General features: G+C 43.6%; 1 protein-coding gene across 1 annotated transcript in view; it reads right to left on the reverse strand.

Annotated features, from left to right (window-relative positions):
- The window catches only part of LOC139280134 (leucine-rich repeat-containing protein 4C-like), a 1,057,670-nt gene that overhangs the window by 1,016,143 nt on the left and 26,115 nt on the right, over positions 1-15,412 (reverse strand). The gene's annotated exons all lie outside the window — the stretch shown is intronic.

Here is a 15,412-nt window from a genome sequence, read left to right on the forward strand (position 1 = left end):
TAAAGTACTGTGTACAGCTTTGGTCACCACATTACAGGAAATATGTTATTGCACTAGAGAGGGTACAGAGGAGATTTACAAGGATGTTGCCAGGACTGGAGAACTTTAGCTATGAGGAAAGATTGGATAGACTGGGGTTGTTTTATGTGGAACAGAGAAGGCTGAGGGGAGACTTGATTGAGGTGTATAAAATTATGAGGCGCCTAGATAGAGTGACCTATTTCCTCTAGCAGAGAGGTCAATAACCAGGCAATATAGATTTAAAGTAACTGGTTGAAGGATTAGAGGACAGTTGAGGAGAATATTTTCCATCTAGACAGGGTGGTAGAAATCCTCATCACATTTAAAAAATATTTGGATATGCAATTGAAGTGCTGTAACCTACAAGGCTACGGGCCAAGAGCTGGAAAGTGGGATGAGGCTGTTTAGCTCTTTTTTGGCCGGCACAGAAACAATGGGTTGAATGGCCTCCTTCTGTGATTCAATGATTCTCTCATTGAACACCAATAGATACTCGAGAGGCAACAACTTGCATTTATATAGCACCTTTAACGCAGCAACATGTCCCAAGCTACTTCAAAGGAACGTTAGCAAACAAAATTTGGCACAGAGCCACAGAAGGAGATATTAGGACAGGCACAGGTAGTTTTTAAGAAGCGTCTTCTTACAGGAGGAGAGAGAGGTTTAGGGAGGGAGTTCCAGATTTAGGGCCTTGACAGCTAAAGGCCCGGCGTCAATGGAGCGATTAAAATCAGGAATGCGCAAGAGGCCAGAATTGGAGGAACGCAGAGATCTCGGATGATTGTAGGGCTGGAGGAGATTACAGAGATAGGAAGGGGTGAGGCCATGGAAACAAGAATGAGAATTTTAAAATTGAGGCATTACCAGACCGGGAGCCAATGTAGCTTAGCGAGTTAGGATACGGGCAGTAGAGTTTTTGATGAGCTCAAGTTTATGAAGGGTATCAAGTTTATGGAATGATTTTGACATGAATAAATTCTCAATGAATAAATAATCAATGTGAAATCTTGACAGCGCTGGCAGAAACAAGTTGCATTTTTAAATAAAATGCAGCCAGCTTATTTTTAACATTAAAACAAAAATTATACACATCAAACCTGTACCGTTTGGGACTATGAACAGAATCTGTAGATTGGTCCTGCTGAATTTAGCCTCAGTACCAAAATGAGACAGTCTTCGCTCAAAACCTGATTCTTCCACACAATAATAGGGAATTAATTTTATTTGAACTTAAGTAACTTTATGAATTTCAATTTTGGGTAACTATTAAGCACCTTGGAACAGATTTGTATGTTAAAGATACTTACCTAAACTCAGGTTGTTGTTGCTATAAGAAAAGAAATAGGAACAGGAGTAGGCCATTTGGCCCCTCGAGCCTGCTCTGCCATTCAATAAGATCATGGCTGATCTGATCATGGACTCAGCTCCACTTACCTTCCTGCTCCCCATAACGCTTTAGCATCCGGGATGGTGCTGAGCACTTTGAGTCTCGTCGCCAAGAGCATGCAGAAAGCAAACACAGGCAGCGGAAGGAGAATGCGGCAAACCAGACTCCCCACCCACCCTTTCCTTCAACCACTGTCTGTCCTACCTGTGGCAGAGACTGTAATTCCCATATTGGACTATTCAGTAACTCATTTTTAGAGTGAAAGCAAGTCTTCCTTGATTTCGAGGGACTGCCTATGATGATGACGATGATGATTCCCTTATTTCTCAAAAATCTGTCTATCGCCGCCTTAACTATATTAAATGACCCAGACTCCACAGCACTCTTAGGCAGAGAATTCCACAGATTTACAACCCTCAGAGATTGTCTTTAAATGCACAGAAACCACACCATGAAATGCAAATAGATATGAGAGCAATGCACAGGATAATTAGAAAATCTATGCAAAGGTCATAATTCAAATCGTAAGAATGTCTAAACATATTTTAATATTGATTTATGAGAGCTGATTGGTCATTTTAGTTTTAGTTATTGCTAGCCAGCTTTTTTTTTCCAGCTGCAGACAATTCATATTCCACTCCGGTTTATAAAAGGTCACTTCAAAGACATTCTGATGCAAATACTTTTCAACTGTAAAGCAAGTAGAAATCACTTAACACAGAATGCTGGCTTTTCCTGAAAATCTGTCAAATTAAGGTAAAGTGCTTGTTAATATGCAAATGGGAAGTTAAGGAAACACTCACGTTAAGTAGATAAACTTGGTTCCATTATGGAAAGCATCTATTATTTTCCTCACTCCCAGTTTTTAAACTCCAGACTAGACCAGGTGTAGCCCCAGCTAGCAAGCAGCCGGTCATCTTCAAAAATCCTGGTAATGTTTGACCGCATTGCACATTATGTAAAGATATATATATTTTTAAAATATACCTGTACTGCAGCTTTTCACTTGAGCCATGGCCTGATAGTCCAGGAGATCATGGGGCCAAAATTCAGGCAGGCCAGAAAGCTGGTGCACCAATGATTCTTCACCAGTTTTTTCTGCCGTGAGCAATGGGGCGGCCGTCCAATCCATTTTCAGGACTTAGAAGATTTTTTAACGTTGGACCGGAAGCCAGTCATAATGGGAGCAGAAGTGCGGCGGTAAATCATGCTGAGGGGTGGAGCTTGGGGCGGGATCGAGTCTCCGCCGCTGTCACTCAGTGGCAGAGCCGTAATGACGGCACTGCACGTCTGCATCATCATGCTCTCTCCCCTCCGTTAAAGAGAGAGAATGGGGGAGTTTTTAGCTTCGGCCACTGGGCCACCAGGGAGGGTTTTGGCCGGGTCAAAGGCCTAGCACCTAAGAGGGTGTGCCAGGCTGCCAATTGGTGGCCCGGCCGAACCTGGGGGAACAATAGTTGCTGTGGAGGCAGTTCAGAGAAGGTTCACTAGGTTGATCCCGGGTTTGAGTGGGTTGATTTATGAGGAAAGGTTGGGCCTCTACTCATTGGAATTCAGAAGAATGAGAGGTGATATTATAGAAACGTGGAAGATTATGAGGGGGCTTGTCAAGGTGGATGCAGAGAGGATGTTTCTAGAAACATAGAAAATAGGTGCAGGAGTAGGCCATTCGGCCCTTCGAGCCTGCACCGCCATTCAATGAGTTCATGGTTGAACATGCAACTTCAGTACCCCATTCCTGCTTTCTCGCCATACCCCTTGATCTCCCTAGTAGTAAGGACTACATCTAACTCCTTTTTAAATATATTTAGTGATTTGGCCTCAACAACTTTCTGTGGTAGAGAATTCCACAGGTTCACCACTCTCTGGGTGAAGAAGTTTCTCCTCATCTTGGTCCTAAATGGCTTTACCCTGATCCTTCGACTGTGACCCCTGGTTCTGGACTTCCCCAACATTGGGAACATTCTTCCTGCATCTAACCTGTCTAAACCCGTCAGAATTTTAAACGCTACTATGAGATCCCCTCTTATTCTTCTGAACTCCAGTGAATACAAGCCCAGTTGATCCACTCTTTCTTGATATGTCAGTCCCGTCATCCCGGGAATCAGTCTGGTGAACCTTCGCTGCACTCCCTCAATAGCAAGAATGTCCTTCCTCAAGTTAGGAGACCAAAACTGTACACAATACTCCAGGTGTGGCATCACCAAGGCCCTGTACAACTGTAGTAACGCCTCCCTACCCCTGTACTCAAATCCCCTCGCTATGAAGGCCAACATGCCATTTGCTTTCTCAACCGCCTGCTGTACCTGCATGCCAACCTTCAATGACTGATGTACCATGACACCCAGGTCTCGTTGCACCTCCCCTTTTCCTAATCTGTCACCATTCAGATAATAGTCTGTTTTTACCACCAAAGTGGATAACCTCACATTTATCCACATTATACTTCATTTGCCTTGCATTTGCCCACTCACCAAACCTATCCAATTCAATCTACAGCCTCATAGCATCCTCCTCGCAGCTCACACGGCCACCCAATTTAGTGTTCCTCCACAAATTTGGAGATACTACATTTAATCCCCTCGTCTAAATCATTAATATACAATGTAACCAGCTGGGGCCCCAACACAGAACCTTGCGGTACCCCACTAGTCACTGCCTGCCATTCTGAAAAGTCCCCATTTACTCCTACTCTTTGCTTCCTGTCTGACTATCAGTTCTCAATCCACGTCAGCACACTACCCCCAATCCCATGTGCTTTAACTTTGCACATTAATCTCTTGTGTGGGACCTTGTCGAAAGCCTTCTGAAAGTCCAAATACACCACATCAACTGGTTCCCCCTTGTCCACTCTACTGGAAACATCCTCAAAAAATTCCAGAAAATTTGTCAAGCATGATTTCCCTTTCACAAATCCATGTTGACTTGGACCTATCATGTCACCTCTTTCCAAATGCGCTGCTATGACATCCTTAATAATTGATTCCATCATTTTACCCATGACCGATGTCAGGCTGCCCGGTCTATAATTCCCTGTTTTCTCTCTCCCTCCTTTTTTAAAAAGTGGAGTTACATTGGCTACCTTCCACTCCATAGGAACTGATCCAGAGTCAATGGAATGTTGGAAAATGACTGTCAATGCATCCGCTATTTCCAAGGCCACCTTCTTGAACTAGAGGACATGATCTTAGGATAAGGGGCCGCCTATTTAGAACTGAGATGATGAGAAATTTCTTCTCTCAGAGGGTTGTGAATCTGTGGAATTCGCTGCCTCAGAGAGCTATGGAAGCTGGGACATTAAATAAATTTAAGACAGAAATAGATCGTTTCTTAAATGATAAGGGGATAAGGGGTTATGGTGAGCAGGCAGGGAAGTGGAGCTGATTCCATGATCAGATCAGCCATGATCTTATTGAATGGCGGAGCAGTCTCGAGGGGCCTTATGACCTACTGCTCCTTTTTTTTATGTTCTTATGTAATAGGCCGGCCGACATGGAGGACGGCCAGCAAAAAAATTAAGATGGCGGCCACGGCATTCGGCCCTCGCCTTTAATGGCTGCCACACCACCAGGGCAGAGAGCAGACAAGGTGCACCAACAGAAAAAGTTGTTGGGGGCACTGTTCAGCGGCTCGTGGATTGTTTTCAGCAAATTTGGGGCGGAGTGAAATGGAGGTGCGGGATAGCGGCGGTGCGTGCTTTGATGGCGTGCTTGCGGCAGTCGGCAGCAGCGGGGCGGAAATGGGGACAGGCCAAAAAATCCCCGAGTTGAATTTGGTTCGGGGCAGCCAATGGACTGGAATGTGGCAGCCGCAAGGCCGCCGCAAAACGGCGGTAACGGGCCTTATACGGACCCTGAATTTCGGCCCCCATGAGTTAGCTTACATCATACCCAGTAAATAAAATGCAGCAACAAATGCTTCTGTTCAATACCAGGCATTGTGCATGGAATGTTACTCTCTGATTCGTAGGGAGCAGAAGCTCACTGACTAGAATGGTCCTCGTCACTGAGCACTGAGGAAATATATGAGTAAAAGACCCAAAACTGCAGTAGTGCTAAAAGTTAAAGAATTAAAATTACTGCAGGTGAAATTACAGAGAAGTACTTTAAATACTCAGATGACATTTCTTTGTCAACTATTTTAATGTAGGTTGTAACCCATTTATGTTCACTGGAGTTGAAGGAATGTGTCACATTTCATGATCGTTTGACCATTTTCCACATAAAGCATTTGGAAAAAGAATTACTTTAAATGTTATGTTTTTAGAATAGTGTATTCCTGCAAGTTACAAAGTGGGGGCTGAGACAATAGGTAGTTAAGATGTTACTGAACTAGTTTTGATGTTGTAGATTGTAAACAACAAGCGAACCAGAGCTGAACCCCTGCCCCTAATTTTTTTTCTGTTTTTCTCTCTTTCCCATGGCAGCTGTTGATGATTCTGACATTTGCATTTACACCCTATCTAGACTCATCTTTTGTTTCTTAACTTGTCTCCATCACCATCTCCTTTTGCCTTGCACTATCATCCATTTTGCTTCTTAATCTCTTCTGCCTTCCACCCTGTCACAGAGCTTCCCTTTTGTTCTTTCCTCCCCCCCCCTCCCCACCCTTTCCCTGCCCCGACATTTGCTTAAAAACCTGTTACATCTCTAACTTTTTCCAGTTCTGATGAAGGCTCATCGACCTGAAACGTTAACTCTTTCTCTCCACAGATGCTGCCCGACCTGCTGAGTATTTCTCGCATTTTCTGTTTTTAAACGAGAGCTGAGCAAAGGTCTTAGACTTGGAGCATTGACTGACTAACATGAGATAGGAAATAAAAGATGATGCATTGTTTACTTTTAACACCTTTAGCCACAATGGGATTGAACATTACTGCTTGAACTGGTAAATACTTCCGGGATTTTCTGTTTTAGTTTTTAGATTTCCTGCATCTGCAGTATTTTGCATTTAATTTAAGCAATTCATTAGCTTGTCTCAGTAATGAATAAACACTTCATACCCATTGTAATGGAAACTTTGAACCTCTTTTCTGGCAAGAGAATCAAACACAGGATAAGATACAGGCAGGGAGGCTTTTTGAACAGGGAGGCCGCAAGGGCTTTCACAGAGACAAAGAGATTAGAAATTGTTTAAGTCAAGTAAGACAATATCTTCAACTTGCATTTATATAGCATCTTTAATGTAGTAAAAGATCCCAAGGAATTTCACAGGAACATTATCAAACATAATTTGACACTTGCAAACTGGCGGATGATACCAAGATATGTGCGGATGTAAGGACGTTACATGAGAATAGAAGATTATAGGCAGATCTAGATGCAATATGGGAAAGAGCTTGTATCTGGCAGATGAATTATTATATAGACAAATGTTGTGTTAACCACATGGGTGCATTTTGTTCACAAGACTGCTGAATCTTTGAGGGCCCACAACCAGTGCAGCAAGGCAGGAACATTAAGTACAAAACAAGAACTACTGTATCGTCTTTGGACAAGGTCTTTGTTCGGCCTCATCTAAAATACTTGGCCCAGTTTTAGTCATCACACATGATGGCAATACCAAAGTTTCAGAGGAGGGCTACTGGATTTATACCTAGTTTAAGGGCCCTCAGTTACCATGATAGGCTTAGGGAGCTTGTGAATTTTACTTTAGAAAAGTGTAGATTTTCAGGAGATTTGATTGCGGTCTTCAAAGTAATGAAAAGAATAGATTTTGTCCATGTGGATAGGCTATTCAAAGTAAATAGGTTAGGAAGAACCCGGGGATGTCAGTATAATTCAGGTAAGCACAGAACTGGTTAGATGTTAGAAGATACATCTTTTCACAGAGAGTCACTGATCTCTGGAACAAGTTGCCAAAATGTGCAATGAGTGTACATTCACTGCCAGCATTGAAAGTGGAGCTGGACGGGTTCCTGAGATTGCTTGGCATGACTGTTTATAGATGGTAGTTGGGTCATTGGGCGATCAGTCTCCAAGCCACTGTGGTCTCTTTGGACTTGTTTGATTGTCATCAGAGGCTGAAGAACAATGTTCCAAAGATTTTTTTATCTGGGATTTTCACCTCTCCTGGGAGATTCATGACTGGTGGATAGGAATTTGCGGGGTGGGGGAGGGGGGAAGGGCGAATTGGGGTTATGCTGTGTTGAAGTTACACCATCACAGTATAGGACAAGCTTGATGGGCCAGCTGATCTTTTCTCATGCATCGTTTTCATAAGTTTCTTATTTCCCCCTCCCCCTCCATCACTGTTCTAAATCTGGGTATCAATGGTACTGCACATAAAACAGAAAGATCGTCACTCCTTTTCAGACACAGATTTCAGCTTTCCCAATGATTCAAATGGTTAAAGCACTATGTAGCCAAGCTATGCAAATCAGCAAAGCCTCAGCATCTATCCCCGGTCAATGCCGTGTTTTTTGATCTTAGCTGCAGTGGCAGTATGAAGCACTACAGCTGGCCTCAGCAACAACTCCCCCCCACACATCGCATTCCCCCTCACCTCACACCAGCCACCCACCTCCACACCACCGCACTGCCCCACCCCTCCCCACCCCATGAGTTAGAGAGAGTGGAGAAGTGGCCAGCATTCTTGCTGCTTCTGACCAATTGTCAGCAACGACTCCTGGAAATGCATATTCAAAAAGGTTGTGTGAGGGCAAATATCAGGCTCAGCTGTGGCACTACATGCAACCTGATAACCAGCTGAAACTACGACCTGGGCTCGCTCGAGGATAGGAAGGTAGCATGGCTGATCGTGTAATCAAATGCTTCCGAGCAGCTAAACTGATATAAAGCCACCCCCACTGTCGACCGTTGAGGCAGAAAAAGAGCGCGTGTGGCAAATGTCAGTTTGCAAATACATCTGAGAATCAGGCTATATACAGAAAGGTCAGTTGCAGAAATGAAAAAGGAAATAAGAGGGGCAAAGAGAGTGTATGGGAATAGAATGGCAGCAAACAGAAAAGTAATCCAAAAGTATTCTATGGGCATATAAATAGTAGATAAATCACCAGGAGTAGATGGTGAGGGAATTGAGGGCAGAAATCGTGACGGTAATGGTCATAATATTTCAATCCTCCATAGAGGACTGGAGAATTGCAAATGTTACACCATTGTTCAATTAAGGGCATAAAGATAAATCCAGCAACTACAGGCCAGTCATTTAACCTCAGTAGTGGGGAAGCTTTTAGAAACAGCAAACAGGGACAATATTAACTGTCACTTTGTAGGGTGTTTGTTCTGTTCATTCTACTCTGATTCTTAGACCTTGGAACTTATAGTGGGAAAGGACAACACGTGGCACGAAATTTTAGGCTTAACCCAGTGTTCGTTTTATTATGCATCAAAAACCGACTAAAAACTACAGGACTAGACTGTTGAGAGAAATTTGACTTTAGACATACAATCACCATTCCTGGGTGTAGCTATTGTAGGTTCGTGGTCATTGGTTCCGTGACCGGTTGGTTCTCTTTCTGTCCGTTCTCTGCAGTGCCTGTTCCTTTCATGTCCTTCTGTCTCTTCCTCCTGCTTCGGTGTTTCTTCCTGTGTTCTCTGCTTGCTGTTGCTTCTCTCGCTTGTGTCTCTGTGTCCGTATATTTATATCCAGGTTTTGAATAAATTTCCCGCTGGGATGAAATTTGTGTTTTCGATCTGATTACCTGGTTGGTGATAGGTTTGAATTTGCACATGGATTCGACAATGCAAAAGATGTTTCCTTATGCTGAAATGCTGTTAGCCCAAAAATTTGCAATTCGTGGGGGGTCCTTTTGTTGTCTGCTCTTATTACAGACTCGATGTCTCCAGTGGCTGTTTTTCCCCACGCTAGTCAATCAAGTTCAGCACCTCACTGAACAACTCCATTGTTGTTATGCATGAAGTCAGTTTTGGTTCATGACCACAGAGTGTCCTTAATTGTCCAGTTTAATTCCAAAGCTTGTATAAATCAATTTTAGTTCATGGTCTGTGTTTTTTCTGAAGATTAGTAACCTTACAATATGAATAGGTGTGGATTAATTAAGGAGAGCCAGCACGGATTTGTTAAAGGCAAATCATGTTTAACCAACTTAATTGAGTTTTTTGATGAGGTAACGAGGGTTGATGAGGGTAATGTGATTGATATAGTGTACATGGATTTCCAAAAGCCGCTCAACTAAATGCCACATAATAGGCTTGTCAGCAAAATTTAAGCCCTTGGAATAAAAGGGAGCTTGGACACAAAATTGGCTAAGTGACAGGAAACAGAGAGTAGTGGTGAACGGTTGTTTTTCGGACTGAAGGAAGGTGTACAGTGGTGTTCCCCAGGGGTCGGTTCTATGACCACTGCTTTTCTTGATATATATTAATGACTTGGATGTGGGTGTACAGGGCACAATTTCAAAATTTGCAGTTCACACAAAACTTGAAAGTACAGTTAACAGTGAGGAGAGTGATAGACTTCATCATCATCACGGGCAGTCCCTTGAAATCGAGGAAGACTTGCTTCCACTCTGAAAGTGAGTTCTCAGGTGGTTGTACTGTCCAATGCGGGAATTACAGTCTCTATCACAGGTGGGGCAGACAGTGTTTGAAGGAAAGGGTGGATGGGGAGTCTGGTTTGCTGCACGCTCCTTCCGCTGTCTGCACTTGATTTCTGCTGCTCTCGGCGACAAGACTCGAGGTGCTCAGCACCCTCCCAGATGCTCTTCCTCTTTTCCCAGGTGCTGGTGGGGATGTTGCACTTTATCAAGGAGGCTTTGAGAGTGTCCACATTGGGCTCGCTTCCGTGTAGGAGTTCCGAGTAGAGCACTTGCTTAGGGAGTCTCGTGTCGGGCATGCGGACAATGTGGCCCGCCCAATGGAGCTGGTCAAGCGTGGTCAGTGCTTCGATGCTGGGGTTGTTGGCCTGAGCGAGAACACTGACGTTGGTGCGTGTATCCTCCCAGTGGATTTTATCCCTGCACGACAACTATCTATCCCCATCTATCCCGGCGCGACAACTACAAGAGAAATTCAGGGAACAGCATCAATCCTTGCACATGGCCTTCTTTGACATCACAAAAGCCTTTGACACGGTCAACCGTGAGGGACTATGAAGCGTCCTCCTCTGTTTCAGCTGCCTCCAAAAGTTTGTCACCATCCTCCACCTGCTCCACAATGAAATGCAAGCCGTGATTCTGACCAACGGATCCACCACAGACCCAATCCACATCCGGACCGGGGTCAAACAGGGTTGCGTCACTGCACCAACGCTTTTATCAATCTTACTTGCTGCAATGCTCCATTTCACTCTTTACAAGCTGGAGTGGAAATCAACTATGGTAACCTGTTCAACCTTCGCCGCCTCCAGGTTAGATCCAAGATCATCCCATCCTCTGTCATTGAACTACAGTATGCGGACGACGCTTGCGTCTGCGCACATTCAGAGGCCAACTCCAAGCCATCGTCAACACCTTCACCGAGGCGTACGAAGGTATGATAGACTTCAGGAACACAGACAGGCTGGTGAAATGGGCAGACACATGACAGATGAAATTTAATGCAGAAAAGTGTGAAGTGATGCATTTTGGTAGAAAAAATGAGGGGGGGACTTATAAACTAAATGGTACAATCCTAAAGGGGCTGCACGGACAGAGAGACATGAGGGTATGTGTGCATAAATTGTATGAAGGTGGCAGGGGTGGTTGAGAAAGCAGTTAAAAAGGCTTATGGGATCCTGAGCTTCATAAATAGAGGTATAGAGTATGTGGAAATTATGATGAACCTGTATAAAACACTGGTTCGGCCCCAACGGGAGTACTGTGTCCAATTCTGGGCACCACACCACAGGAAGGATGTGAAGGCCTTAGAGAAGGTGCTGTTAAAGATTTACAAGAATGATTCCAGGAATGAGGGACTTCGGTTACGTGGATAGACTGGAGAAGCTGGGGTTGTTCTCCTGAGAGCAGAGAAGATTGAGAGGAGATTTGACAAAGGTGTTTAAAATCATGAGGGGTCTGGACAGAGTAGATAGAGAGAAACTGCTCCCACTGACAGAAGGGTCGAGAACTAGAGGACACAGATTTAAGATGATTGGCAAAAGAACCAAAGGCGACGGAAGATAAAACTTCTTTACACAGGGAGTGATTAAGATCTGGATAGCACTATCTGAGAGGGTGGTGGAGGCAGACTCAATTTTAACTTTCAAAAGGGAGTTAGAAAAGTGTCTGAAGGAGAAAAAAATTGCAGGGCTATGGGGAAAGGGCAGGTGAGTGGGACTAGCTGAGAGTCAGCACGGGTTCGACGGACTGTGTGGCCTTCTTCCGTGCTGTAACAATTCTAATTCTATGACCCGTAGGATTTCTTTCATTTGGCCCCAGCTGTGCACCTTGTGCAAAGAAGGCAGGGAGAGAACTGGTGGAAAAAAGGAAAGAAAAATAAACACTAATTTAGTCACATCCTCACCATGGTAACACTGTGCTTTGACTCATCCTCAATATGCCATGAGCAGACTTGTCAGGGCTCAGGCTCATGGCAGTGAGTCTAAGCTGTTCAAATAATTCTCACACTCTGACGCCCACCCGTGTGTTTTCCATGCCATTTGCTGTTGCGACTCAAGATTACAAATTTTATGCTGGCTTGGTACTAAATTTAAATTTCAGTTAGATGGGATAACAAATGCGAAAGAATTTATCGGACTTTTTGTTATCCAAAGCATTTGACTCACCGCTTAAATTCTCGCTGTGGTTCTCATGAACAAAGCGATACCGACAAAGATCAATTATTTTGTTTGTCAGACGCCCACTAGCATGAAATAGAAATGATAAAGGACGCCTATCATTTGTAAAAATAAAAGAAGCCATATTGCACTGAAAAACCATGTTAATTTGAAACACAAATTACATGACCCAGACAGATGCAAACAATAGAGAGTTAGGGGGAGAAATTTGGCTGCTTAGCGCCTCCCATTATCGCCTGGGGGGGGGGGGTGCTAATGGGGCACTAAGGAGTTAGAAACTGGGCACCCGCGCCTCTAGTGCCTTGCAGATCATGACATCATAAAGTGCGCAGTGCCCCATTACCGCCCCAGATGTGAAATTACCTCTCGCCCTCTGCTGTATCACCGGGTGTCAACAACGGCAGGAAGAGGAGGCATTGTCAACTCAGCTGGCCACTTGGGGGGCCCTAATTAAACTGAGGGTTTTTCAGGGAGCCCAACCTTTATTATTTGCACCAGTCTGGTGCCTGCTGAACGTTTTTGTTCTTTCATTGCTGCAAGATGTCCAAGCCCTCCACTTTCTGAGAGTGCTTTGGGCTGTAATGGCAGTCGCGCAGATCGCCTTGCAACACAGAAATGCCGCGAACTAGGTTGTGCACCATCATTGCCCCTTCTCTTTAAGCGAGGGAAGCAGTCTCTGATGCCGTTAGCGTTGCACTCCACATTGTTCAGCGTCTGCCACCACCGCCCCGTTCTCGCACTTTAGCACCCTAAGAGAAGTGGTAAGTGCTTGATTTAGCGCTCCACTTTCCTCTTGGATTGCTAAAGCTGAATTTCCCAGCAGGAGACAATTAGCGCCTGGCGCTACTTTTTCTAGCTTTCAAAATTTATTGCCCCAAACGGGGTGCTACAGAATTTCTAGCCCTTATTATCTCTGGTTGTAATTTGGAGTTTCCCATCAGTTCAGCATTAAAAGCTGAGGTGAATTTCCTGCCAATTTGCACTGTAAGTACAAAGTCATATTTTGGTTGATCACTTCATCTAATGCCTCCAAGCACCTAAACTTGAAGCTCCAAGCATCAACTGATGTGAAAGGTTGTAAAAGTATCAATGGAGCTAAATGCTGTTGCAGCTAAGGTTGAGCAATACTGATTCTTTGCTAGTCATTAAACCTGTATTTTCTGTTAAAGACTGCCCACATCAGTATTTTCAGTAGATCTATCAAGCTGAATCAGAACAATTGGCGTAATCTTCTGATAACTGCATAACTTTTTGACTGGTCAATCAGTCTTTAAAAATAATGCTAAATATTCATTTAATTTGTGGGTGATCAGAAAAATTGATGTGTGTACATTGAACTTATATTTCATTTTCAACTTTTTCTATGCACTTTACATAATTATTATTTTTTTTGATTCATGGGCATTTTGCATTTTGTAAAAGATCTATCACCATGTGTACTAATTAGTTCTGTATCCGAACATCGTCAGCACCATGAAAATCAATCAATATAAAAATGCCATTCAGTATCTATCGTAAACTGGCAGTCTGATGGAATACTCTCCACTTGCCTGCATGAGTGTAACTGCAACAACACTCAAGAAGCTTGACACCATCCAAGACAAAGCAATCTGCTAGATTGGTACCCTATCCACCAGCGTATAGCTTCAGTCCCTCCACTACCAGCATATCATGGCTGCAGAGTGTACTATCCTATTCGGCAACAAGTGACCAAGGCATCTTCAGCAGCACTTCTCAAATCTGCGACCTATATGACCTAGAAGGACAAGTGCAGCAGATGTATAGAAACACCGTTGCCTCCAAGTTCCCCTCCAAGTCACACACTATCCTGACTTGAGCATATATCGCCGTTCCTTCATCATTGCTGGGTAAAAATCTTGGAACTCCCTACCTAACAGGATTGTAGGAGCACCTTCACCACAAGAACTGCAGCAGTTCAAGAAGATGACCCACCGCCACCTTCTTAAGGGCAACTAGGAATGAGTAATAAATGCCAGCGTCGACAGCAATGGCCCAATCCGGAGAAGGAACAGGAAAAAAAATCAGTCTCTCCTCTTCATGATAATGCATTACAGAACAAATATTCCACAATGAGGATAAATTGATCCTTCAAAATCATTACTTTTAGAGCATCACAGCAAACCTGAAGGGATGATAAAAGTAGAGCGGTACATAAAATAAGTCACATGATGCATTCTATTCATGATACCCATCTTGTGCACTGCTCTGTCTCAAGAACAATTCTATCAATGCTCAGCAAAGATATCATTCCATTAAACTGTTTTCTGATAGGAAAACAGCTGCTGTGAGATCTATTCCCTTTCTGCGTCCTCCACAGTAAAGTTTGAAGCTTTGATTTAGCATGCCGTGCACGCTTACATCTTTTTTCAGAATTCTTTCTGAAGTCTTCCATGAAATCTGAACTCCACATTGTTACCACGCACAAATGGCGACAGATGTTAGCTGCTGATAGGACAATTATCTTCAACACCCGAGATCAACAACAATATAACAGTTTTCTCAGAGAATCTTTCCAGCCTGAGGTGCTGAGGTAAAAGCACTATCTGTACCTGACAGTTTGCTCAAATAAACAGAACAATTTTTCAACAAACTCGTCATATATCCGTGATTTGTATGATAATTTCCTTTCTCCGTTTTTAGGTAAGTTGTGATAAGCTCGCTAGCACACAAAAAAAGCTAAAATATTAACTAAAGATACGGGATGAGGGAATTGCCCTATGAGGAGAGATTGAGTAGACTAAGATTATATTCCCTAGAGTTTAGAAGAATGAGAGGCGATCTAATTGAAACATATAAAATTCTTAAGGGGCTTGACAGGGTTCATGCTGAGAAAATGTTTCCCCTGGCTGGGGAATCTAGAACACTGGGTCACAGTCTCAGAAGAAGGGGTCAGCCATTTGGGACTGAGATGAGTAGAAATTTCTTCACTCAAAGGGTTGTGAATCTTTGGAATTCTCTACCCCGGAGAGCTGTGGATGCTCAGTCATTAAGTATATTCAAGACAGAGGTCGATTAACTTTTGGGAACTAAGGGAATCAATGGATATGGGGATAGTGCGAGAAGGTGGAGTTGAGGTAGAAGATCTGCCATGATCTTGTTGAATGGCGGAGCAGGCTCAAAGGGCCAAATGGCCTACTCCAGCTCCTGTTTCTTATGTTCATTTTGCAGGCAGAATTGCAACCTTGAAAGATCCTTGTTGTCAGGAAGTGAACCAATTGATAACACAAGAGTAGATATTTAAGTTCAGTGACAATTTGTAGTTAGTATGTCCATAGACCAACCACA

This window comes from Pristiophorus japonicus, chromosome 14, assembly GCF_044704955.1.
Source record: "Pristiophorus japonicus isolate sPriJap1 chromosome 14, sPriJap1.hap1, whole genome shotgun sequence".
Lineage (NCBI taxonomy): Eukaryota > Metazoa > Chordata > Chondrichthyes > Pristiophoridae > Pristiophorus > Pristiophorus japonicus.